Source organism: Sorex fumeus, unplaced genomic scaffold, assembly GCF_029834395.1.
Source record: "Sorex fumeus unplaced genomic scaffold, SorFum_2.1 ptg000236l, whole genome shotgun sequence".
In the NCBI taxonomy this organism is placed as follows: domain Eukaryota; kingdom Metazoa; phylum Chordata; class Mammalia; order Eulipotyphla; family Soricidae; genus Sorex; species Sorex fumeus.
Genome location: NW_026606293.1, coordinates 275329 through 299860, shown reverse-complemented (window position 1 = coordinate 299860; position 24532 = coordinate 275329). Strand labels below are relative to the sequence as shown.

Below are 24532 nucleotides of genomic sequence, written 5' to 3'. Positions count from 1 at the left end.
AAAACTCAAAATGGGAGTTTTGTAAAACTCAAAATGGGAAAACAGAGCTGACTTCCGCCACACTATGGAAAGAGATTAAACCCTATAGATTCAACCAGTAATCATCAGCTATATAAACACGGACAAGGACTTGAGAAAAAATTCTGAGGATGTGCTTGTAAAGTGGCACTCAAAAAACCCATGCTTTTTGGGTAAATAACTAATGAACTGAGTGTCTGCCCTACCCGCTTCACTCCTCACGTGGCGCCCATCTCATCCCAAACCCAGGTCAGCTCAGCTCCTGGTTACTGACCCCGGGACTTCCACCTCTCCCTTCAAGACCCCAGGTGTCCCACCAGACGCCTGGAGAAAAGCAGTTCTGAGCATCTGCCCTCCCCTCTTTACTCCTCACCCAGTGCCCATCTCATCCCAAACCCAGGTTTCCATAGAGGCGTGGCCTCTTCACAAGTGGGCGTGGCTTCAGAAGTGGGAGTGGCCTATTTTCCGGCGGGACAATTTTCTGCGGCCGCAGGTTGTTTACCCATTCTAAGGAACCTAGTCCCCAAGGAATCTAGTCCCCAACCTACTCAGCAATATGAAGAAACAAAGAAAATGCCCACCACAAGGGGAGGACAACAAAAACAATCTAGAAGATTCTGTCAATACTGCTCACCTAAGGGACCACTCTGACATAGAATTCAGATGGAAAATCATGAAGATGTTCAATGAACTCAATGAAACAGTCAGACAGACAGCCAGTAACACCACAGAAAAAAATCGACAAATTACGCGAAGAAATGAGAGCAGAAATGTCACGATTAAAAGATTTCATAGATGAAATGAGAAACTCAGTCTCTTCTCTTAACAATAGAATGACTGCAGCTGAAGAGAGAATCAGTGAGCTGGAAGATCAGCTGCACCAAGCCAACACGCAACAACAAACAGTGGCAAAGGACCTCAAAATAGCTCTACAGAGAATCAGAGTCCTACCAGATGATTCCAAGAGGAACAACATTAGAATCATGGGACTACCTGAAGCTCAGGGAAACAATCCCAACGAAGAAAACACCGTCAAACAAATCATTGCTGAAAAATTCCCAGAGTTCCACAATGCAGCCATTCAGGTTCAAGGAGCCTGAATGGTGCCAGCTAAAAGATACCCGAACAAAAACACTCCAAGACATATCATAGTTAGAATGATCGATGCTGCCGATAGAGACTCAATACTGCAAGCAGCAAGGGCAAAGAAGGAAATCACATACAAAGGAGCACCCCTTAGATTCACAGCAGACCTATCAGAGGAAATCCTCCAAGCCCGAAGGCAGTGGTGAGATATAGTAAAAAAAACTCACTGTAATGAATGCTTCACCAAGAATACTCTATCTGGCTAAACTCTCCCTCAAAATCGAAGGAACTGTACACTATTTTCTAGATAAACAGCAGCTCAGGAACTTCGTAGACTCAAAACCAAACCTAAAACAAGGCCTAAAGGGGCTACTTTAAGACAAGACAAACCCTACAACCACAACACACCCGCACAGAAAGGTGACACAAAACCCCATAACCATACTCTCTCAATGTCAACGGTTTAAATTCACCATTTAAGAGATTCAGAGTGGCAAAATGGATACAGAGACAGAACCCAACATTCTGCTGCCTACAAGAAACTCAACAGTCAGAACAAACACAGACTCAAAGTGAAAGAATAGAAAACAATCCTGCAAGCACACAGCTCCTTCAAAAAAGCTGGGGTGGCCATACTAGGATCCTGCAACATTAATTTCACGTTGAAAAAGATTAAAAGGGACAGTGAAGGCTATTTTCTCTTTATCAAGGGATACGTAAAACAGGAAGAAATCACACTCTTAAATGTATACGCACCTAATGAAGGAACAGCTAAATATTTAAAACAAGTGATAACAGATTTTAAGGAGAACATCGCTACCAACACAATAGTACTTGGAGATTTCAACATCGCCTTATCAACTCTGGATAGATCAACAAGAACAAAACCCAGCAAGGAATCATTGGCTTTGAAAGAAGAAATAGAAGAGAAAGGGCTTATAGACCTATACAGGGCTTTACACCCCCAAAAGAAAGGATACACATTCTTCTCCAGTGCGCAAGGAACATTTTCCAAAACAGACCATGTGCTAGGACACAAAACATACCTCAACAGAATCAGGAAGATAGAAATAGTATTAGCCATCTTTTCAAACCATAATGCACTGAGGATAGAAGTGAATCACACACAGACACGGAGAACCAAATTAAACACCTGGAAATTAAACAACTCGATGCTGAACAACGAGTGGGTCAGTAACAAAGTCATAGACGAAATCAAAAGATACCTGGAAACAAATGAGAATGAAGACACAAACTACCAGAACTTATGGGATGCAGCGAAAGCTGTATTAAGGGGAAAATTTATAGCTCTGCAAGCATATCTTAGGACAGTAGAAAGGATGCACATAAACAACTTGACCTCACAGCTCAAGACCTTAGAAAAGTATCAACAGAAAGAGCCTAAATCAGACAGAAGGAAAGAGATCATAAAACTTAGAGCAGAAATCAACGACATGGAAAACAAAGAAACAAAGAAACCAAGAGCTGGTTCTTCAAGAAAATAAATAAGATAGATAAACCACTAGCAACTCACAAAGAAACAGAGAGAGAGAGCCATAATAAATCAAATCAGAAATAAGAAGGGTGATATAACAACAGAAACTAAAGAAATTCAAGAGATCATCATAGACTACTTTGAAAGTCTGTATGCCACAAAACAAGAGAACCTAGAAGAAATGGATAAATTCCTGGATTCTTATCATCTCCAAAAGCTGAATCAAGAAGATATAGAGAACCTGAATAGACATATTCACATCAAGGAAATTGAAACTGTAATCAAAAGTCTTCCCAAAAACTAAAGCCCAGGTCCAGCTGGATTTACTAGTGAATTTTTCCAATCATTTAAAGAGGACCTGCTGCCAGTCCTTCTCAAGCTTTTCCAGGAAATTTTAAAAACGTAAACTCTCCCAAACAGTTTCTATGAAGCCCATATCTCTCTAATACCAAAAGGAAACAAAGACACCATAAGAAAAGAAAACTACAGGTCGATATCACTGATGAACACGGATGCGAAGATTCTCAACAAAATACTAGCCAATAGAATTCAACATCTCATCAAAAAGATCATACATCATGACCAAGTGGGATTCATCCCAGGGATGCAAGGATGGTTCAACGTTTGGAAATCAACCAACATAATCCATCATATCAACAAAAGAAAAGATAAAAATCATATGATCATATCAATAGATGCAGAGAAAGCATTTGACAATATCCAGCACCCATTCATGATGAAAACCCTTGCCAAAATGGGGATAAAGGGGACTTTCCTCAATATAGATAAAGCCATCTACCACAAACCTACAGCAAACATCATCCTCAATGGGGAAAAACTGAGAGCCTTCCCCCTAAGGTCAGGGACGAGACAAGGATGCCCACTCTCTCCACTACTGTTCAATATAGTACTGGAAGTACTTGCAATAGTGATTAGGCAAGAAAAAGATATTAAGGGCATCCAGATAGGGAAAGAAGAAATTAAGCTCTCACTATTCGCAGATGATATGATACTATACTTAGAGAACCCAAAAACCTCTACCAAGAAACTCCTAGAAACAATAGGCTTGTATAGTAAAGTGGCAGGCTATAAAATCAATACCCAAATATCCATGGCTTTCCTACACGCAAATAGTGAAAGAGAAGAAAGTGACATGAAAAAAAAAATCCCATTCAAAATTCTTCCCCAGAAAATCAAGTACCTAGTAATCAGCTAAACTAAGGAAGTAAAGGACCTGTACAAAGAAAACTACTAAACACTACTTCAAGAAATAAAAGAGGACACGAGAAAATGGAAAAATATCCCTTGTTTATGGATGGGGAGGATCAACATTGTCAAAATGGCAATACTTCCCAAAGCACTGTACAAATTCAATGTAATCCCTATCAGGATACCCGTGACATTCTTCAAAGAAATGGAGCAAACACTCCTGAAATTTATATGGAACAATAAGCCCCCACGAATAGCTAAAGCAATTCTTGGGAAAAAGAAACTGAGAGGAATCAACCTACCTAACTTCAAGCTCTACTACAAAGCAGTAATAATTAAAACAGCATGGTACTGGAACAAAGGCAGAGCTGCTGACCAATGAAAGAGTTTTAATATACTGACATCTCCTCCCAAACTTATAATCATCTAATCTTCAATAAGGGAGCAAGAAAAGTGAAATGGTGCAGGGAAAGCCTCTTTAATAAATTGTGCTGGCAAAACTGGATGGCTACACGCAAAAAAGTGGGCTCAGATTTTGCCTTATGCCATGCACAAAAGTAAGATCGAATTGGATTTATGACCTCAACATCAGACCAGAATTCATAATGTTTATTGAAGACAAAGTTGGCAAAATTCTCCATGATATTGAAGCTAATGGTATCTTCAAAGATGTCACGCCACTGGCTGAGCAAGTGAAAACAGAGATAGACAAATGGGACTATCTTAAACTAAGAAGCTTCTGGACCTCAAAAGAAACAGTGACCAAAATACAAAGACAGCCTACAGAATGGGAAAGGATATTCACCAAATACACATCCGACAAGGGGTTGATATCAAGGATATACAAGTTACTGGGTTGAACTCCACAAGAAGAAATCACCCAACCCCATCAAAAAACTGGGCGAGGAAATGAACAGAAACTTTCGCAAAGAAGAAATCCGAATGGCAAAAAGGCACATGAGAAAATGCTCTACATCACTAATCATCAGAGAGATGCAGATCAAAACAACAATGAGATATCATTTCACACCACAGAGACTGGCCCACATCCACAAGAACAAAAGCAACCGGTGCTGCACGGATGTGGCGAGAAAGGGACCCTCCTTCACTGCTAGTGGGAATGCTGACTGGTTCAGCCCTTTTGGAAAACAGTATGGACGATTCTCAAAAAATTAGAAATTGAGCTCCCATTTGACCCAGCAATACCACTCCTGGGAATATATCCCAGAGAGGCAAAAAGGTATAGTCGAAGTGACATCTGCAATTGTTTGCTCATTGCAGCACTCTTTACAATAGCCAGAATCTCGAAAAAACCTGAGTGCCCGAGAACAGATGACTGGTTAAAAAAACTTTGGTACATTTACAGAATAGAGTACTATGTAGCTGTTAGAAAAGATGAAGTTATGAAATTTACATACAAGTGGTACTACATGGAAAGTATCATGTTAAGCGAAATGAGTCAGAAAGAGCGGTATAGACACAGAAAATTGCATTCATCTGTGGAACATAAAGCAACAAAACGGGAGACTAACACCCAGGAATTGCTGCTATTAGTACCAGGAATTTTGCTCCATGACTTGAAGGCCAGCCACATGTGCTAGGTGAAAAGGAAGCTCAGATAGAGAAGAGAGCACCAAATAAAGGGTGTTGTGATGACCCTCCCAGGGTGGCAGAAGCATGCTAGAAGTAGTCTATAGACCAAACATGATTGCCACTCAATGCCTCTCTTGCAAAACACAGTACCCAAGAGAAGAGAGGAGAACAAGGGGGAATGCCCTGCCACAGAGGCAGGGTGGGACAGGGGGGATGGGGGGTGGGAGGTGTGCTGGGACCTGTGGTGGTAGAGGATGGGCACTGGTGGAGGGATGGGTACTTGACCATTGTATAACTGAAACCCAAGCACAAAAAATTATAAGTCTATAACTGTACCTCATGGTGTTTCACTAATAAAAATAAAATCAAAATTAAAAAAAGGCAAAAATATTTGCTCAAAATAAAAATAAATAAATAATGAAATAAAAGAGGGAGAAATTAAAAAAAATCCAAGTACCTAGTAGCTTAACAATAGATGTGAAAACCCAATACAAAGTAAGCTACAAAACATTACTTAAGTGAATGGTGCGAGGGTTAAGAAACACATCCCTTGCTAATAGATCAATTAATAAATCAATTTGACGAATACTGTCAAAATGGCAATACTCCCCAAAGCGTTATACAGTTTAATGTAATCCCCAAACATACAAAAGTTAAACATTCTGAAATTCATTTGGAAAACTTCCCCCCCCAAAAAAAAGTAGTAAAAAAGTAGTCAAAGCAACCCTATGGGAAAAAACATGGGAAGCATCGCAATTTAACTTCAAACTCTACTACAAATCTGTAGTAATTAAAATCACCTGGAACTGGAATAAGGAACAAACTCACAGACCAACTGAAAAGAACTGAAAATTCAGAGAGCTAAAAGAAAGAAAAGGAAGAGAGACCACAAATGTCCCAAAAACATTAGAAATTAGATCTGCCTATATGGACCCCAGGAGTAAGTCCTAAATGCATAAGCCAGGAGGAACCTCTGTGCAAGGCCGTGTGTGACCCAAAAAGTAAAGAAAACTAAAAATTAAAAATAAATAAAACTGTACAACATTAAAAAAAACAGGAGGACAGGGGATGGGGAGAGCACGGAGAGGGGGAAGAGGAAGGAGAGTGGGAGAGAAAGGCAAGAGGAGGGCGAGAGCAGAGCAAGGAGAGGCAGAGAGAAGGACCCAGAAAGCCAAGTGGACATGAAGGGGAAGGGAGAAGAGGGGAGAGGGGAATGAGAAAGGAAATGGGGAGGGGGAAACGGAGGGGTGAAAAAGCTAAACTGTCCACGTGAGACACGTGCCGCTTCTAGTGCGCATGCGTTCCTCGCATTACGTCCCGACGTGCCTAATCTCTTCCGGTTTGAATTATCTCTTCCGGGGCAGCTCTAGTCCAATGGGATTGCTCGCTGAAGCCGGGCGACCGTTAAACGGCTTTTTCCAGAGGTCGTTACATCCGCATCTTGGAGCGGAAACCTGTGGAAGATGAAGTAAGGCTCCGGTTGTCCTCCGTGGAGTGTGGGAGGTCGGGGCTGGGGGATTGGGATGCGGGGCGGGAGGAGCTGAGGGAAGAGGCGGGGCGGGGGGCGAAGCGTCCGAGGGGGCGGGGGTCATGAAGCCCGGACGGCGCCGAGACTCACTCTTCCAGGGGACCCCTAGTTGGGCGCTCTCGGTCGCCGGGCCGTTTCTTTACTCTGCGGCAACTTCTGCAGCCTGTTGACGAAATTGAAGTTAATCAACGAGCTCAAGGAGCGAGGGGACCAGCTGGGGGTGGCGGAGAAGGTGTCCTGGCACGCCGAGTACAAGGACAGCAGCGCCTGGATCTTCTTGGGTGAGTTCTGCCGCCGTGCGCCTCGGGTTCCCCGCCGCCTGGCTTTCAAGGGAGGGTTTCAGCCTTCCGCCTCTCTTCTGCCGTTATTCCACTCCTCTCCCTGGCTCTCGCGCCGCCCCCGCCCCCGCCCCCCCCACACAGTTCAGGTGACACCCAGCGATGGTCAGACGTCACTCGGGGCTCTGCATTCAGCAGTTACTTCAGGCGATGCTCACAGAACCTATGGGATGGTCCAGGGATGGTGCCAGGGATCGAACCTGGGTCAGCCTCATGCAAGACGACTGCCCTACGTACTACACGAGCGCTCCAGCCCTGCCGGCATGTATTTCTGCTTCTTTTCTTGGGGGCCACACCCGGCAGTTCTCCTGGGTTTCTCCTGGCTCAATGCACCAGGATCACAACTGGCGGTGTCTGGGGAATATATGGTATGCCAGAGATGGGACCCCCGACATTGGCCACGGGCAGGGCAAGCGCCGTACCCACGGTACTATTTCTCCAGCACCCTTATTTCTGTTCTTTTTCCAGGTTTTTATTTTTTCCTTCCATTTCCCCCCCCCATTCCATATTTCTCTTCCCCCTCCCCATTTCCTTTCTCAATCCCCTCTCCCCTCTTCTCCGCCTCCCCTTCGTGCCCATTTCCCTCTCCCCTGTCCTCCTCTCTGCGTTTTCTTGCTCTCTTCTCCCCCTCCCCTTGCCCGATCGTTCCCCAGCCCTGTGCTCTCCGCCCCTTCTTCCCACTTCCCAACCTCTCCTTATCCCCTGTCCTCCTGTATTTTTTAATGTTGTACAGTTTTCTTTATTTTTATTTTTTTACTTTTTGGATCACACCCGGCCTTGCACAGGGGTTACTCCTGGCGTATGCACTCGGGAATTACTCCTGGGCCCATATTGGATGCTGGGAATCGAACTCCGTTTGGCCACGTGCAAGGCAAACGCCCTACCCACTGTTCTATCACTCCAGTCCCTGTCCTCCCCTGTAAAATCTTATCATGCCGAAGATTGTGTGTTCACGGGCTCACTGGATGACACTGTCTCACTGCCTGCGTTCGGTGCTCTTGAGCCGCTGTGTGTGGCCTGGATCGGAACGGCTGTTGGCCAAGGGCAGACGGAAGAAGAAACGAGGGACAGGCCAGTCTATCTCAATAGTAGTTTATTCCAATCCTCTTCACTCCTGTCTTTCTCTGCCTCCTTCTCTCCTAGGCCCCAATCTTGGAACCTCTCTCCTTCTGGCTCTGACTTTGGATCTCTGGAGCCTGAGCTCTCTCGCTTCTGACTCCCTTTCTGAGCTTACATCTTAGTTTATATAGCAGTCACATAAGGCGGTGACATAAAGGTGGGTTGAATACTGACAAATCAACAAAGAGAGGTAAGACCACTCCTCCAGGAGATTAACTCAAGGATAAAATCTCATCTACAGAGATTACTCCAGATTACTAGGAGATCTGCCCAAGGGTGGGATCCCAACAAGGGTGTGTTCTTCCTTCAGTTAGTAATCTACTTAATTAGTTGTAATAAATCTACTTCTAATATTTCTAGCAGTGTCATTCTGTATGAGCACAGTAAAGGTAAAGGTAAAAGGCCCTCCCGTTGATCGTCGATTTGCTCGAGCGGGCCCAGTAACATTTCCATTGGAGACTTTGTTGTTACTGTGTCTGGCATATCGAATACTCTCGGTAGCTTGCCGGGCTCTCCGAGAGGGGCGGAGGAATCGAACTCGGGTCGGCCATGTTGGCCGCTTGTAAGGCGAACGCCCTACCTGCTGTGCTAAGAGATATAAATTTAGTTTGGTTCTTCCTGAGAACATCTCACTATACATTTCACAGTCCTCAGGCCAGGTTAATCTTCCTAGCTCCAGCAGGGTCCTAGTCTCATCGTTACTTACTTTTGGATCATGACAGCATTTGTCCATGATCATGCCCTCAACTTATAGTTGAGTATCGTGGCTCTTTGGCCTGGCCCATTTTGATGCCAGGGTAGCTCACTGTTTGCCCTGGGTCCATTCAGTCCCTCGTCAGGACCCTGCTTTTGGGGTGCTAGGAACTAAGGGAAATTGAGTCAAGAAATCAGATGCCCAGGAGTAAATATTATTCGGAGTCAATCAACTCCCACGTTACAAAGCATAATATTAACTGTCTCCCTGTGTCCACACAGAAAGGACATTGCTTACAAGTTCAGTGTCCTTAGATGGGTGTGAGCTGACAAACCTAAGCTACCTGAGGAAGGACAAAAGAGTGTTATCCTATACTCCCCTTACCCTTCTCATCCACATATAATCCTCTCACTTGTTCCTTCTTCCCTTCCCTTCTCCCCAGTATTCTTATTCCCTCTCCTCTTCCCCTTCTCTCTCCTCTTCTTCTTCCCCTTCCCTTCCCTGATTTCCTCTCCCTAGCCTTCCCCATACCTCTCTTTACTTCTCATTTCTTCCCTCTCCCCTTACCCTTCCCTCTTTCTCCTTTTTGCCTTCTTCCACCCCTCCTACCTCTCCCACTTTCCTGTGCCCCATGCCCTTTTTCTTTTTCCTTACCGTCCTCTTTCCTTTCCAATTGCCCACTTTCCCTTTCTCTCTTCCACCCCTTCCCTCTCTTTCTTTTCTCCTCCCCTACCCCTCACTCCTCTCTTCTCCTTCCTCCTGTCCCTTTTCACTTTCCCAGTCCTCTCCTTGCATGCCTGGAATACATTTCTAGCTGCTTTAAACAATATCGTGAGTCATACTAATAAACACATTTATACAGGTAGGACATGTTTGAATGAGGGTTTACTTTTTTGATATGCCTAAAAGTTTTCTTATAATGCTTAGTTTTTGTGAGGTAGGGTTAATATTTGCATATTTAAACTGATTTTGGGGGTAAGGAGATAGCGGGTTAGGAGCGTAGATTATTAAACTAGGTCTGATGTCCCACAGCACTAAAAGCCCTGCTCACAGCTTCAACAGCTGTAGCCTTGGTGGCCCTAGAGCACTTCCAGGTGGCACTGGAGGTTCCCCAATCTGCAGTTTCAGTGCAACACCACATCCTATGGCCCTTTCAGTGAGTTGTCTGACTGAATATCCACGGAATGGTCCCTGGGCACTCTTTGTAAAGTTCCCTTGAAATCATTTGATTTTGAAGGTAGCTATGGTGGATAAAGAGAAGATAACTTCAACATATTTTTTGTATTTTTGGGCCACATTGGTGTTCAGGTTTACTCCTGGTTCTAAGCTCAGGGCTTCCTTCTGGTGGGGCTTGGGGACCATCTGTGGTGCAGGGAATTGAACCTGTGAGAGCTTCATACAAGACAGACTCTCTACCTGCTCTAGTATGACTCTGGTCTACTTTATTTATATGTATATAAACACACACACATATATATATGTATGCATATGCACATATATATACACATATGTATGCATATACAATCATATCTATACACACATATATTTTGGTTTTGGGGCCACTCGTGCTATGGTCAAGAGTTACTCCTGGGTCTACATTCAGAGATCACTCTGGGCTTGGGGGAATCATATTGGGTACTGTGGATCGAGGTTTGGGTGGCTACATGTAAGGCAGCGTCTGATCTACTCTCTCTTTAACTGCTGATAATATATTTTAAGATATATTTATCGTGTTGGAAACTAACTCCTTTGTATACAAAGTTTTGATTCTTAGGGCCAGCAAGAGTATTCGGGTAAGGCCTTGAACTTGGCTAACCTTAGTTGCATACCACTTTACCACTTACCACTTATGGTCCCCTGAATACCTCTAGGAATGATCCTTTCACGTAGTTGGATGTCGCAAGATAATTGAAACTAAGCAATTCAAAAATTAAAAAAATTGGGGGTTTGAGGCAAAATTAGTTTGTTCCATTACTGGTTTTCTGTTGTTGTATTTTGATTTTATTGAATCACCGTTAGATAGTTACAAGCTTTCATATTTGGCTTACAACCACACAATGATCAAACACCCATCCCTTCACCACTTCACATGACCAACCACCAATATCCCTAGTATACCCCTCTTTCCCACCTTCCCCCTGTCTCCATGTCAGACAATATTCCCTACATTATTGGTTTTCTTGACCTTCCCAAGAAAATTTAAAGACTTTTTCTATACAGCTGGTGTACTGTATTCTATCAGATTGTGAGTTCAGATCCTCTTTTTTGGTAACCTCAAGGCAAGGCCTAGATCTGGTGCATAGTGCATGCTTGGTTAATGTTTGAACTGAAATGTGATTTTTCTCTTCTAGGCGGACTTCCTTATGAACTGACTGAAGGGGATGTCCCAGTAAGTCCGCATTCATTTTCTACTTTCTGGATTGGTCACGGTCACGGTCCGCCTGTTCATCGATTTGCTCGAGCTGGCCCAGTAATGCCTCCATTGTGACACTTGTTACTGTGTTTGGCATATAGAATATATCACGGGTAGCTTGCCAGGCTCTGCTGTGCGGGCGAGATACTCTCGGTAGCTTGCTGGGCTCTCCGAGAGGGGCGGAGGAATTGAACTCAGGACGGCCATGTTGGCTACGTGCAAGGCAAACGCCCTACCACTATGCTATTACTCCAGCCCACTTTCTGGATAATCGGTGTCATTTTCTTCCACGATGATAAATTTTTTTTTCCTTACAAATTGTAGGCTGCCTGGCATTTCTGCATAGGGATTTCTCAATTCAAGTTTTTGCTTTAGCTCTATCAAGGACATAGATCTAGAGCTCTCCCAGTGTGGAGAATCCAGCAACTTGTCTTGAGGCTTCTACTCTGCTTCTATTGCTTTTGTTCTCCTTTTTGCGTTACGGGGACTCCTTTAGGGTTTACTCCTGACTCTGCTTAGGAGTTACTCTTCTTTTTTCTTTTTGAGTCACACCCGGCAATGCACAAGGGTTACTCGTGTCTCCTACACTCAGGAATTACTCCTGCCGGTGCTCGGGGGACCATATGGGATGCTGGGAATTGAAACGGGTTGGCCACGTGCAAGGCAAATGCCCTACGTGCTGTGCTATCACTCTAGCCCCAGAAATCATTCTCGGTAGTGGTTGGAGGTCCGCCCATGGTGTGTGGTGCTGGGCATTGAACTCCCGACAGCTGCATGTAAGAGAAGGGTTGTACCCCCCTGTATTTTCTCTATGGCTGTTTCATTGATCTTTCATTGAGACTTTTTAAACCTGGACCTGCAGTAGAGCAGATTAAAAGACTCCCAGAGATCTAGAGTCCCCCTACATAGTTACTTTTTGACCCCCTACAAACTCGGGATAAGAGCCCTTCTCTGCCCGCACCTGTGTGACACTATTCACTTAGGGCAAAGTGTACACAATTTAGGAGAAAAAGAAAATGATTTAGGTAGTAGTTTGCTTTCTTTGTTTCCAGATAAGTTTGAGGTTACTGAACCGACCAGATCTCCTATGGCTGGACAGCTTAGTGGACAGTAGGTTCTGGTCAGGGGATGCGTACCATAGAGGTTAGAGGGCCATGAGAAAGCAATTTGGCAATGTTTGTGAGAAGTGAGCCATGGGTATAGGTTTTGGGCACCCCACTCAGGCTGAGAGCTCTGGCAGGGGTAGAGGTGTCTTTCTCCTAGCTTCTGGGTATTTGGGAAATTGACAGTAGGTACAGCCCATGATTATGTCCATTTCTTCATGGTATCTGTTCCTGGTGTAGTCTCACATCTAGGGCTGCATCCTTGAATATCACTGGCCTGCAGACTGGTCCATGGACGGGTGGTTCAAGACCTGATCTAGATGTGTTTGTCTTGTTATTTTTGAGTGATGGTCAGCTAGTATGTGTATTCTAATTCTCATTCTACCGTGTTCTTCATGAAGAACTTTTGCCATTGTTAATAATGACTTTGAAAACTATTTTTGATTTAGATCAGTTGTCTAGGATTGGGTTCAAACGGAGTAGTTGACTTTGTGGGGTTAGTGTGAGGGACTTATGGAACTCTCTTTGAAATTTTGGAAAAGTGTTTTATCTGGAGACTGAAAGCTAAGGACAACAAACAACCATTGGCAAATTCACTACAGAGTTTTGTTTTTTATTAGCAGAGAATTACATTAGTACTTACAACTTGTGAAGAAATGGTATAGAAAAGAATATAGGAAGGAGGACCAGAGTACAGTGGGTAGGTAAGCAGGAAAAACATTGGTAGGTTTCTTAATTGTCTTTTAATTGTTGGCAATGTTTCCAGTAGTTTGCTATTGTAAAGTAAACCATAATATACATTTTAGTATGCAGCTCTTTTTTGTGCAGTTATTGGATTTACATTGCAAGTTTTCTCTTTACTGATTCAATTTTTTTAGTTTTGAAGCCTCACTAGTCTCTGTTTAAGTATCATTCCTGAAGAACTCAAGGGACCATATGGGGTGATCAAAGATGGGTGGTTTTGTGCAAGGCAATCACCCTGCCTGCTGTCCTCTCTCTCCAGTCCCTCTTTGCTAACTTTTAAATGTTACTTTAAGAAGAAGTTATATTATTGTCAGATAGCTTTCTAGAAAGGTCTTCCAGATTTCCCCTCAAAAGAATGTCTCTTTTTTTATGAATTCTAATCAGCAGAGTTTTGTCATTGTAAAAAATATTTGCCATTGACTTTCTTAAATTTATTTTATTGAAGACTTGTGGTTTCCAAAGTAATTTACAGTTGAGTTTTAGACATGTATTTCAACACTAATCCTACTAAAAGTGTTCTCATATTCCCTACCCACCACAACCCCCAAACCCCCAACCCATCCCCCACCTGTAAACTTGGCAAGAACATTTCAAAGTTTCAGTGGTTACAGCTTAGATATCACGTTTTGTTAGGGGGTCACACCAAGCAATGCTCAGGGGTTACTTCTGGCTTTGCACTCAGGAATTCCTCCTGGCAGTGTCCCGGGGACCATCAGGGATGCCAGGGATTGAACCCGGGTCGTCCGCGTGTAAGGCAAACGCCCCACCCACTGTGGTATTGCTCAGCCCCCTAGATCACATGTTTTCAGTTTTGCTACATACTTGCTAATTCTTTTACTTTGCTTTTAAGGTCACCATCAGTGACATTAAACATTAAACATTAAACATCTTTTTCCTTGATCAGCAGGTCATTTATTCCTTTTAGTATGTTATGTATATTGCCTATTTTTTCTACAGATGTGTTCCTCATATTCTTAGTGATTTTACAAGCCTCTTTGATAGATTATGGATATTAGTTTTGTTATATCATTTTATCACATCACTGTCACTGTCACTGTCCTCCCATTGTCCATCGATTTGCTCGAGTCCGCTCATGAACGTCTCCATTATGACATTTGTTACTGTGTTTGGCATACCAAATATGTCATGGGTAGCTTGCCCGGCTTTGCCGGTTTTATCATGTATTTATTGATTTTTAAAATGTGATATATTAGGCTGGACAGAATACATAGATTATGGTCCCTTCCTTGCATACCATTTTTAGCTTCAATAGTGGTTCCAATTTGGGCCCTTTATATGGTTTCTTGAACACAGCCAGAATTTGCCACTGAACTCTCCTGTGTGTCCTTCTCCAATTTGATGTGTGGTAGGACTGTGCCAGTATTCTTTGATGTTGAGAAGTTTTCAATTTAAGATCTAGAGAGGCATTTTTAACCGGTTCCTCTACTGTTTCTTTGATTTTTATCTCGAAATACTGCTTATATTTCATGTTCATGTATTTTATACTTTTATTTCAAAACCAATACAGAAAAATTATAAAATGTAAGGAATGCCACTGTATCCCCTTAGCCAAGTTCCTGTATATTAGCATAGTACCAATTGTTATTACTATTTTTACCTGTTTCACGTTTTCTGATTTTACTAATTATCAGAGAGTCCTTTGCAAGACATGATTTGTGTGTTTGGACCATACTTGGCGATGCTCAGGGATTACTCCTGGCTGTGCACTCAGGAATTACTCGTGGCGGTGCTTGGGGCAGCACATGGGATGCTGGGGATTGAACCCCAGTCACAAGGCCTTTGTGCTTCCCTCCAGCCCAGTATCAAAATTCTTCAGTTTGTTTTTCCAAAGGAATAATGCCATCAGGAAATCAACTGTGATACAGAACTATTATCAAACCTTTCTGTTTTATTCAGTTTCACCTCCTATCTCAAAAAGCCCTTTTTTGTTTCTGGACCATACCCAGTGGTGCTTAGGGGCTACTCCCAATCCATTGCTCGGGGTCGTTCTCACTGGTGCTCAGGGGACCATGTGGTGCTGGTGACCAACCCTGGGTCTCCAGCATGCAATGCAGTTGTACCAGCCCTTTTAGCCGTCTACCCAGCTTGCTGATAATCCCTTTATTGTAGGAGAAAATTACTTTCTGGTCCTTGATCTGTCATGTAAATTATAAAAATCTCTTAGTCTTTTTTATTTTGCCAGAAATTTCAGGGTTAAGGTGCTTGTCTTGCATGTGGCTGGTCGTGTTTTAATCCCCAGCACCACATATGGTCCCATAGAGTGCCTAGAATGACCCCTGAGCATAGAGGTAGGAGTAACCCCCGAGCACCACTGGGTATTTATTATAGGATAAAACACATTTTTAGGGTGTTCATTTTTAAAAGTTTGTTTTAAGTATTGATAACAGGGTCTCACATGTGCTGTAATGCTGAGCTACCTTCCTGGGCCCTATAAGTTTTTAGTGCATAGAATTTTATATTCATCGCCTCAATTAGATTGAAGATCAGTTCCATTACCCTCAAACTTCCATCATGTTGTACCTTTTGTAGTCTTCCCTTTGATTTTATTTCTCTATTTTTCATTGAGGCTGGGAACTCCCAACTGCGCTCAGGGTTTACTCCTGACTCTGTACTCCGTGATTACTCCTGGTAGGTTTGGGGTACACATGCGGTTTTTGTTTTCTGGTTTTGCTTTTTTTTTTTTTTTGGCCACAGCCAGTGGTGCTCAAGAGTTGATAATCCTGACTCAGTAGTCTGAAATCATTTCTGGTGGACTCGGAACCAACTCTCCCTCTTCCCCACCCCCGCCTCCGCCGTTTGATTATTTAAGTGGGAATGTGTATCATTCTTTCATGTTTCTGGATTTCGAATCAATTATATAAGTGTTTCTACTCACCCACCGATCTGCTTTTTTTCTCATGTGTATTATTTTAGTGCCATAAATTGAAATCCCTGATAGATTTAGAGTTATTTTTATGGTTATTTGTATGATACAGATTCAGTTTGTCTTTTCAAATGGCTAATTTTTGTAGCACTGTTTTTTATTTTACCCACACAATTTGAAACTTTAACCTTACCATATTTGTATACTAATTCATATATACTTTCTTGGTTTTTTCCTTTCATTTTATTGTTTTGTCTCTTCATGAGCACATACCAACTAGTTAATCTTATAAGCTCTTCCAAGTTTTCCTAGTTCTTTTTTCTTCCTCTTTGGGTCACACCCGGCAATGCACAGGGGTGTACTCCTGGTTTTGTACTCAGAAATTACACCTGGCAGTGCTCAGGGTACCATTGTGGAATGCTGGGAATTGAACCCGGGTTTGCCACATGCAAAGCTAATGCCATATCTGCCGTGCTATCACTCCAGCCCCATTCCTAGTTATTCTTATGTTCATTTTCCCCCAAGAATGTTGGAAACAATTTACTCTGCTCCAGGGAAAAAAAGGTGTGCATAAATTAAAACTGGAATTGAATGAAGTTTATATATTAATTTTGAGAAGGATTTTTAGTGTTTTGATTATGTTGTCTTATCCTAACCAACAACAAAGGATATTTTCCCCCAATTTTATTTTTATAAAATTTTTCACAAAAATATATTACGTTCAGTATTCCAGCACCAATTCCACCACCATTACACATTATCACCCCCTTTATTTCAGATTGTCTGACCGCCACTTAAGCCTGCCCTCGAACCACAAATCACACAAATCACAGATCATCCTGTTAATCTTCGATTGCCTCGAGCAGGCCCCAGTAACGTCTCCTTCATCCTAGCCCTGAGATTATATTCAAGGCTCTTTAGGAGAATAAGACCCATCATTGTTACTGGTATTTGGCATATTGGGTATGCCACAGGGAGTTTGCCAGACTCTGCCGTGTGTGCAGGCTACATTCGGTAGCCTGCCAGTTTGTCCAAAGTAGGAATGAGATAATAAGATGTCATAATAGGATGTCCGGGAGCTGGTTTTTATAGTCTCTGAGTCTTGGCCGCTGATGGGATTAAACGGCGCCAGGGGGCCAGTTGGTGGGTGTGACCCCCGCCTACTGGAATTTGGAGGATCTGGGTGGAGGATGCTCGGCCCAAATCCTAGTAGGCTTGGAGATCTCGGCCCCGGAACCCGCGTGACTTTGTCCCTCTGCCAGTACCTTCATGTGTGCGGAGAGTGGTTTCAGCATGGTGGTGGCTGGTCCTGGAGGTCTTTGGCTGCCGGAGCCCTGGTCGGGGCGGGGAGGAAAGCTCAACCCGCTCCCCTCCAAGGGCCCCCAGCGGCGGTGAGGACAGTCAGGCACGGGGGCAGGAGACTGCACTGTTCTTCTTCCGGGAGCTGGTTTTTATCAAACCAAGTACTAGATAATTTATTTTGCATTTCTTGTTATGAATAATGCTTAAAAAATGATCCAAAAATGTTTTCTTAGAGGTAATTGTCTGAAGATTTTTGTATCTCACCCTAGAGCCATTAAGCCCAACAAGGGATATATATATATTTTTTTTAAACAAGTGCAAATGAACATGTTTATTACCTCATGAATGTTATTTATTGGGTGGATTGTTCCAGTGACTTTAGTGGTAATTCATCTTTGAGGGGTTTTCTTTTCTTTTTTTTTATTAGTGAGACACCATGAGGTACAGTTGTAGACTTACAAATTTTTGTGCTTGGGTTTCAATTATACAATGATCAAATACCCATCCCTCCATCAGTGCCCATTTCCCACCACCACGGATCCCAGTATCCCTCACACCCCCCATCCCCCCCAGCCCACCCTGCCTCTGTGGCAGGGCATTCAACAAGGGATATATTTATATTTATTTAAATTTATGTTTCTTTGAGGATTTATAAAAAGTATTACTAAAAATACAATTTATACTTTATTTTTCTTTTGGGCTCATACCTGATGGTGCTTATGGCTTATTCCTGGCTTTGTTATCAGTGATCCCTTGTGTCAGGGCTCAGGGCCCATATGTCATACCAAGGATTAGGCCAAGTCTGTCACATTTTAGGCAAGCGCTTGAACCCCTGTACTGTCTCTCCAGACCTGTTCAAGTCCATTTTCATTGTTTTTTATGTATTTACTTACTTTTTTTTTGTTTTGGCCATACTGTGCGTGCTCCAGGTTTATTCCTGACTCTGCATTCAGGAATTAGACCTGGCAGTGCTTGGGGGAACTTATACTGGGAATAGAACCCAGGTGGGATATGTGTAAGGCATGTGCCCTACCCACTGTACTCTTTTCTCTCGTCCCTCAAGTTTATGTATTTATTTATTTATTTTTGGACCATACACAGCAATGCTCAGGGGTTACTCCTGGCTCTGTACTCAGAATTTTTTCCTGACGTTGCTTAGGGGACCATTCGGGATACTGTGGACCGAATTCGTGTCTGACGCTTGCATGGTAAGTACCTTCCCTACCGTACTATTGCTCTGGCCCCTGAAATTTTATTTAATTTTATTTTTATTGCTAATTATAAATGTGGTTCCTCCTACATTATATTAATCAATCACTGTTTGAATTCAAGAAAGTGGTTTATTTGTAACTATTAATTAGGCATTGTGATTTTAAGTAAATTTTGGACTCTTAATTAAGAGTATTTTGGGTTTCCTATACTACAATCACATCTAATCTTCAAACAAATATGGGTTCACCTTTTAGTTTTGATTTATATGTTTTCTCCTAATTGCATTGGCAGATAACATTACACTGTAACACTGTCCTCCAGTTGTTCATCGATTTGCTCCAGCGAGCACCAGTAATATCTCCATTGTGGGACTTGTTGTGACTATTTTTGCCATATCAAATACACCAAAAGGAGCTTGCCAGGCTCTGCCTTGCGGATGGGATACTCTTGGTAGCTTGCTGAACTCTCCAAGAGGGATAGAGGAATTGAACTCGGGTCCACTGTATGCAAGGCAGACACCCTACCCGCTGTGTTATTGCTTCAGCAATTAAGTAGGTAAATAGTTCTTGACATCACTTGAGCTGTTTTTAGTCCTTTATGTTAAAGATGCTAGATTTTTGCAGAAATCTGTGTCTATGATTATGTTTATAATATATTCATCAATTTTTATTTTATTTTATTTTTTTCTTATTTGGCCCTATCCAGTGATGCTTGGGAACTTTTCCCAGCTTGATGCTAGGGGATTACTTCTGGAGGTACCTGGGGGAGCATTTGGTACCAGGAATTGAGCCTAGGTGTCCTACATGCAAGGCATATAATAACTAACCACTGAATTTTCTGCTTCCTATTTTCTTTTTCTGACTCTATTAAAAATATTAGTTTATTTTGTTTTTGTGCCTCACCTGACAATACACATGGCTTTATGCTCAGGAATCATTCTTGGTGGTGCTCAGGAGAATGTATGGGATGCCAGGGATTGAACCTGGGTCAGCCATGTGCAAGGCAAGCTCTACTCAGGTATTACTCCTGGTTCTGTGCTCTGGGATCTCTCCTGGGAATGATTGGGTACGTTAATTTAGGTGGGAGGCAAGAATTTTGAATCTTAATTATTATCACTATGTTTAAACCTTTTATCTTTCTTTTTAATTGAATCACTGTGAGATAGACCCTTACAAAGATTTTCAAGATTGTTTCAGTCAGTGTTCCAACACCCATCTCTCCACCAGTGTACATTTCCCAGCACCAGTGTCCCCAGTTTCCCCTCCATATTACCTTCCACCCCCCACTCCACAGCCTGCCTCTATGGCAGGCACTTTTCTTCTCTTCAATCAACTTTTTAAATGGAACATTTCCTATTATATTAACTTTTTTGTCTTATTTAGGGGTACTACACCACTGGTGCTCAGGGATCACTCCTGGTGGGGCTCAAGGAACCATATGGGGTGCTAGGGATTGAACCCGGTTGACTGCATGCAAGGCAAGAGCTCTACCCACTGTTGTGCTTTAGCTCCCCCCTATAACTTTTTTAGTTAACCTTCATTTGTCATCTGGTTCTACCTTTGTCTTTTATAGTCAATATTTAAATTTTGTTTATCATCTATTCTGAACATTTTACTTCAAATAGTGTGTTTTTTTCGTAAATAGATATGGGGAGATTGTTAAGATAAATCTGGTACAGGATAAGAAGACTGGGAAATTCAAAGGATTCTGTTTCCTTTGCTATGAAGAGCAGCGGAGCACAATTCTGGCTGTTGACACTTTTAGTGGAATCAAGGTGAGTATAAGTATGGAGCAGGATTTGGCTGAATGTTTCTGATGTAATGGTTTGGTTTGATTTTTCCCCTGATTCAAACAGGCCCAGGGGCCACCAGGATGAGAGAATAAACGTTTCAGGGGTGTGGGGAAATTGTTCTAGGAAACAATTACATGGGCCTCTGCCCCAGTCAGCACTTTTTTCTTCCTCAGTATTAGCTATTTCCCCACCCGTCCAGGGAGGCCTTTGTTTCTTACCTTTCCCTCCTCACCACTGTATTTCTCCAGCCCAGGAGAGTGACTCTTAGAGAATTTGTCACTGATTGCACCAGTAATAAGTAGTTACGAGGACAGCATGGAATGGGGTTATAGGTTTTCATTTTATGTATCCTATATTCAAAGTCAGTCAAAGAAGGGATGGTTTTCAAAACAGTTTTTCCCTCTTTGGGTCATATACAGCGATGCTCAGGGTTACTCCTGGCTCTGCACTCAGGAAATACTCCTGGCCTTGCTGGGGGAACCATATGGGATGCTGGGGATCGAACCTGTGTCAGCCACGTGCAAAGTAAATGCCTTACCCACTGTGCTATCACTCTGGCACCTCAAAAATGTCTTTATTTATTTATTTAATTTGCTTTTTGGGTCACACCTGGGGCTGCACAGTGACTACTGTCTTTGCACTCAGGAATTACTCCTAGCCTTGTTGGGGGGACAATATGGGATGCTGGGAATCGAACACGGGTTGGCCGCTTGCAAGGCAAACACCCTATCATCTGTGCTATCTCTTAAGCCCCTCAAAATGTTTTTAAATGGGAAATAGGATAGATGATAAGAGGTATATTCAACTTAAATGTAACACTAAAATCAGACCTTGTATTGGAACAATAAAAGCTAGACATTACTAATGTTGAGTGCCTTATGACTATAGAATTAAGTATGCATCAGAGAGTGAAGTTATCCTACAGTGGGTAGGTCTCATCCCTTGCCTGTGGCTGACCAGGGTTATGATCTGGACACCCCATATGATCTGAGCACATTCAGTAGTGGTTCAACATCCCCCACCATCAAAAAAGAATTTTTAAATCTATTCTTGAAAAATGAAATGTTTTTGTTTGATATGAGAGATTAATATTTTGTTGTTTGCCCAGAGTTTTTGTTTCACAGAAAAAGTATCAGTGTGAGCTAGTCACAAAAATTCCCAGATTTTTTTATATCATGACATCAATAGAGCACAAAAATATTTGTATAGCACACAGGGTTAAACGGACCGATGATGCTAGTGCACTTGCCTCAGGGGCTTAGTAGTCCTCAGGCCTGTGATTGCCCTGAGAGCAGAGAAAATTGCTAGCTGAAAAAAAGTGCTCAAACACACCAGTTGGGCAAACAGTGTTGGAGATTTCCCCAGAGATAGAATTAGCAGGAAGTTTGTGTGGGCCATTTCGTTTTGTAGTAGAGCTCACTTTGCTGATGCGTTGGCTTTCTGTCTTAGATCAAAGGATGAACTATTCGAATGGATCATGTGTCTAAGTATAGGGCTTCTAAGGACTCAGATGAATTGGATGATGTGACCAGATTGCTTCAGGAGAAGGGTTGTGGGGCTTACACGCCTACAAACAGTTCAGCTGAGGACTTTGAAGATGACAAACCCATAAAAACACAAAAAAAGGTAAAGTGTTATGACCAAAAATGATTCCAGGTGGTCTTAGTTTTTTTGATGAATAAGCTGTTTATTTAACGGTAGAAAGGTAAGTTTATTTTCTAGAAAGAAAATGTTCATATCTAAGACTCTAAAGAAATAGTGACTTAGTAAACTTAAGTTCATGTCAAGATACAAATATACATACTATTTTTTTTCTTTTTGTCTCCTACCCGGTGATACACAAGGGTTCCTCCTAGCTCTGCACTCAGGAATTACACCTGGTGGTGCTCAGGGGACCATATGGGATGCTGGGAATTGAACCCAGTTCGGCAGTGTGCAAGGCAAACGCCCTACCTGCTGCCTTTTGCTCACCCCCTATACTCTTTTTATTTCATCTGACTTCCCTAGAGAAAAGTAAATTTAAGGAATATCCTGATGGGCATACACACTTTCTAGAAAATCTTCTAAGACATTTTCAAAGCTCATCATTTTTAAATTAGAGGGTGACAATTGCGATCCTTTGACTCTTCATCTTACAAACTTTGCTCTTTTTGCTGTCTTGCCATGAATATTAATATACTATTAAAATTCAAATTATTAAACTGGATGATAATAGGACAGCGAGTGGGTAGCGTGTTTGATTTATACACAGCCAATCCGGGTTTGAACTCTTGCATACTATATGGGTCTCCAAGCACCACCACCCCAACTTCAAGTTATTTTTGGGGGGTGGGAGTCACACCTGATGGTGCTTTGACTTACTCCTGGTTCTGCATTTGATCTAGTGTATTTAGAAAATAGGAACTTTGGGGGAGAGTTGTATATTTTTTCTTTTCCTATTTGTTGCTCCCATCCATTTTTTTTTATCTCCAGAAAAAAAGGAAAAACAGAAAATGAAGAAAAGCGGGAGGTACAGCCAGATGCACCAGTCTCCTCTTTATCACCAAGAAGCAAGATGTAAAAGAAAACAATTCCCCCAACCGTATAAAGTTCAACAGCAAGAACTCTGAAAAGGTTCAGAAGTCAGAGTCCAAGGAGGGGCTGAAGCAGTACCACAGCTCTCCTGAGGTCAGGACAGCATACCACTCTGGAACAAAAGCCAGAGACAGGGAGCCAAAAAAGGAAAAGCCCAAACAGGAATACAGGTTCTTAAGTAGGAGGGAGGAAAGGGAAGAAAAGAACAGGGATAGGGACAGAGATCAAAGGTCAGATACCCACATTGGCTGGCAGGCACAAGGAGTGTTCTGAATGGCATGGTCATAAGAGTAGGAGTAGGAGAAATGATATATCCCACAGGTATCAAATCCTGGCACTCCAGGGATTTGGGATCCCCCAATTCCAGAGACTACAGGCATCACTGAGACTGCAGCCGATTGAATTGCTTGGTAGAATTGGACATGAAATGGTGTGTTCTTGTGTGTGTGTGTGTGTGTGTGTATGTGTGTATGTTGGGTCCCCCCCAGGAGGTACTCATAACTTACTCCTAGCTCTACTAATGACTTACTGCTAGCTCTGTGCTCAGGGGACAATCCTTGCAGGGCTCAGGACTATATGAGGTTCTGGGGACAGAATTTAGGACAGCTACCTGGAAGAGAAACACCCTGTCCACCAAACTGTCTCTCTGGCCCCAGATTTGAACTATTATAAGAAGCAGTTTTTAAAAATCAAAACCAATTATTTCTCACTTTTGATATGTAAAATCTTTTGAAGCTCAATTATTTTATTCCCATGTACATTAATCCTTGAGAGACATATACTCTCTAAAGTCTGATGCCCTTACTTCTTTTGGGCGCTGGGGGTCAGATAACACCTGGCAATGCTTCTGGATTTCTCCTGGCTCTGCATTCAGTTATTACTATTGGCAGTGCTTGGAAGACCATGTTGGATGCCAAGGAGATTGAACGCAGGTTAGCTATGTGCAGTTCACACGCCTGACCTGCCTTTTCATCTCTCCATTGCCTCATGTTCTTAAATTTTAAGTGCAGTTTGTTGTCCTTGGGAATATATTTGGTACTATATTTGGTACTATATTTGGGAATATATTTGGTACTAATCCACCCCTCTCGGAGAGCCCGGCAAGCTACCGAGAGTCTCTCGCTCGCACGGCAGAGCCTGGCAAGCTACCCATGATGTATTCAATATGCCAAACACAGTAACAACAAGTCTCATGACGGAGACATTACTGAGCCCACTCGAGCAAATCGATGAAAAATGGGAGGACCGTGAATCAGATTACATGTGGAAAATTGGCTCATATATAGATCCAAGAACCTAAACACCCCCCCAAGAAAAATGAGAAATATTTAAGAAATAGAAAACATTAGTTCTTGAATTTTCGTCTGTGTTGTATGACTTTCCATTTGGCAGATAAAACCGATAGAGATGTATGACTTAATTCGGTTT

The 24532-nt window shown here is 42.5% G+C and overlaps 1 pseudogene; it reads left to right on the top strand.

Moving 5' to 3' along the window:
* Positions 1-23490, top strand: part of LOC130018088 (RNA-binding motif protein, X-linked 2-like) — a 34936-nt pseudogene extending 11446 nt beyond the window's left edge.
* Positions 23491-24532: the final 1042 nt, after the last annotated feature.